The 3,443-nt window shown below is 38.9% G+C and overlaps 1 non-coding gene across 1 annotated transcript; it reads right to left on the bottom strand.

Moving 5' to 3' along the window:
* Positions 1–707: 707 nt before the first annotated feature.
* LOC121366715 lies at positions 708–826 on the bottom strand. Its single transcript, XR_005957210.1, has one exon. It is a non-coding gene; the product is annotated as a 5S ribosomal RNA (ribosomal RNA).
* Positions 827–3,443: the final 2,617 nt, after the last annotated feature.

Genomic DNA, 3,443 nt, shown 5'->3' with positions numbered 1-3,443 from the left:
ATTCGGATTCGGATTCGGGGGAGACGATTGCCACCTTCAAGCTCAACTCTGCGACCGTTTCTGCTTTCCAGCAAGCATACTCGTAGTAATAGTTCCGGATTCCCTCTACTGTTGCCATCTTCAGTCGCAGGTTGTAACAGAATGACTTGTGGTTGTCGATTCTCGCTTTATCATATCGAATCTGGAGGTCTTCTAGGCTATTGTTAAGGAAGATGATCTGCCCACAGGCTCGTCTGAAACGATTCTCCGTTTCGTAGAGTTCGGCGTATAGATTGAATTTCTCCATTATATTGAACTGCAGTGTCGTAATTATAAAAATGAAATGTACAGAGAGAAGAGAAACATGCACTTTATATTCCTTATGACACGCACTAATACTCAATGTCACGTCAGCAATATATACATTGTACACAAATCCAGACCACTCAAGTGCCAGTCAATTAGTTGATCTAATTAACAAACAGAATGACGTAATCAAGGCAATTAGAATAATGGGTAGGCACCTTCGTTAAAACTTTAACTGTTAATTTCTTTGACGTGGTCCTAAAACAACAGTGCTCCTTCAAAGATGAATTTATTTATGACTAGCCTGAATAATAATAATAATAATAATAATAATAATAATAATAATAATAATAATAATTAATTAATAAATAAATTAAATCGATATTCTAAAGTAAATTAAAATATTTTCTTAATAGAAAAAATGTCTACAGCACCCGGTGTTCTCAGGCGGTCACCCATCCAAGTACTAACCGGGCCCGACGTTGCTTAACTTCGGTGATCGGACGAGAACCGGTGCTTTCTACGTGGTATGGCCGTAGACAACAACTGATTGTCACGGTACATGCTCTTAATTTGTTTCGCCTGTGGCGATTTTAATTGTGTTAGAGGGCCGTGTGCAGTTTATTGCCCGTAGCCCAGGTGGACAACTTGTTACGTAAGACTTCTGCGCGACCATCCTCGATTCTTGCGTTCAAATATGCACTTAGTCCCGCTGTGGAGGCCATGTGGCGAGTAGTTACGTAATACCTCTGCGAGTGCGGGTTTTACAACCGCGTTTTGGCGACGATGGCGTCAGTAGTCTGACGATCAGAGAGAAATATACCGAGGTAGACTATGAGATGATACGTGAGGTGCCGCTTTGTTCCCTCAGGCCAATTCTGATTTTGGAATAAATAGCTAGAATTTAGAGAGATCTAGGAGAACGATTAGGAAGGCTCCGGAGGAACGTTAGTCCGTTTGGACTTTGGTAAATATCATTTCTGCTCTGTGTATAACCTTGATGTGATTGATGTGACTTAAATATTTTAATACTGTATTATACCATTATTCTTTAGACAGTGTCTTCGGTCATCTGACGAAGTAAATCGTAGACTTATTGTTCTAACATTATATGAGTATTTGGTAATATAAAGCTTAGCCAGTCATCCTAGAAGACCCTAGGTACACTGTAGGTTATTGTCTTTATTGTGATAAGTATTAATTCTGTGTTACAAGATTACTGAAGAGTAGTTAGGGTTAATTAAAAATTAACCCGTTAGGAATAGAGCTGTAATTCCTTTATTAATTAAGTTCCCCAAGAAGCGTTCTAAATTATCACACGTTACTGAACGAGTAGTAAGGGTTAATTATAAATTAACCAGTTAGGAATGGTGTTGTAATTCCTTTATTAATTAACTTCTCCTAGAAGCGTTTCTCAATTATCACACGTGTGGGTGTGGTGTAACGGTGAAGTGATTCGCATATTGTGTAACTAGACACCTAGAGATTAACTAATTAAGTGATCAGTTCTGGGTTGTATTATTGTTGTTATTAATTTAATACTACGGCTGTACATTTGTCAGCGTAGATTAATACAGATTCCAAAGTATATTGTGTTTTTGTTGTGTTTTCTAGAGAACTAACGTGCTATATTATATATACTTATATAAGATCGTATCTCTGATCATACCTAGAGACGAGCCATACTAGGTTTAACAGCCTGTTACAGAGAGATCTAATAGATATACAAGTAGGAGAGACATTTTGATAATCGTTTTTATTCGGTTACGGGAATTATAGAATCCCCGTGACAGGAGTAGAAAATTGGGGCGCTCGTCCCGGATCTGAAACGGGACATGCATATTTAAAAAAGTATTGTTTGTAAATGGGGGCTTTATAAATTAATTTTACAAATTAACCAGAAGTAGCACGTTGTTCACTAGAAAATTAATTAATATTAAGTGCGTCATATCTAGACATGGATAAGAATTTGCTGGATAGGCCTACGCTCAGTGTAGTGGAGATTAAGCGAGCACGTAAGGCCGAGTTAGTTGAAATCGCGGGTGAGCGAGAAATTGATTTAACATCAGCTAAAACCTTAGGTGATATAAAGAAAATTATTATCCAGGAAGTTTTTGGTGATAGGCCTGTTATGGAAGACAGTGAGATTGTTCCAGAGATAGAGATAAATGAGTTAAGTGTGGAACAACAATTAGCTTTTAAAAAGCTTGAGTACGATAGAGAAGAGAAAGAGAGAGAAAGAGAAGAACGTGCATTAGATAGAGAAGATAGAGAGAGGGATAGAGAGAGAGAGAGAGAAAGAGAAGAGAGAAATAGAGAAGATAGACATAGCGATAGAGAAAGAGAAGAGAGGGATAGAGAGAGAGAGAGAGAAAGAGAAGAGAGGGATAGAGAAGATAGACATAGGGATAGAGAATTCCAGTTAGAAAAATTAAAAGTGGAACATGAGTTAAAGTTGAATACTGAAGAAGTTAGACGTGAGGCAGGAAATGGTTTTAACATGTCGGAGGCTTATAGATCAGTGCCTGTATTTGACGATCAGGAGATAGATATGTTCTTTCAACTTTTTGAACGGGCCGCTAAGCAGCTAAATTGGCCGCAGTCTAAGTGGACATTGTTAGCCGTGTCTAAGTTTAAGGGGAAGGCTAGTATAGCTTATAATTCAATGAGTGATGAGCGAGCAAGTCAGTACGACCTGGTTAAGGCTGCAGTGTTGAGGGCTTATGAATTACGACCTGAGGATTATCGTTTACGGTATAGCGAGTTGAGAAAAACGCAGGGTCAGTCTTATAGTGAGTTTGTGGCTAAGAAGGCAGGGATGTTTGATAAATGGGTTGTTTCTCATCAGGTAGAGTCATATACCGAGTTACGGGAGTTGTTGATCTTACAGGACATTAAAAATGGATTACCAGTTAGCCTACGTATTCATTTAGAGGATCGTGATGTCAAAAAGATAGAGGAGGCAGGCATAGTGGCAGATGATTACGTGTTAATACACGAAGCTCAGGCAGTACCGGGTAGCTCTTTACAACAGGGTGATAAGAAGAAATTTCAGCCAGGTTTTTCCCGGGAAAGTAACTATCGGGGAGAGTCATCTAGTTGGTCAGCTAGTCAGGCAAGGAATGCACCTGGTGGGCAAAGTAAGGATAGACCTGCAT

This window comes from Gigantopelta aegis, unplaced genomic scaffold (genome assembly GCF_016097555.1).
Source record: "Gigantopelta aegis isolate Gae_Host unplaced genomic scaffold, Gae_host_genome ctg6795_pilon_pilon, whole genome shotgun sequence".
Taxonomy (NCBI): Eukaryota; Metazoa; Mollusca; class Gastropoda; order Neomphalida; family Peltospiridae; genus Gigantopelta; species Gigantopelta aegis.
Note: the sequence above shows the minus strand (reverse complement) of the source record. Positions and strands in the feature narration are given on the sequence as shown.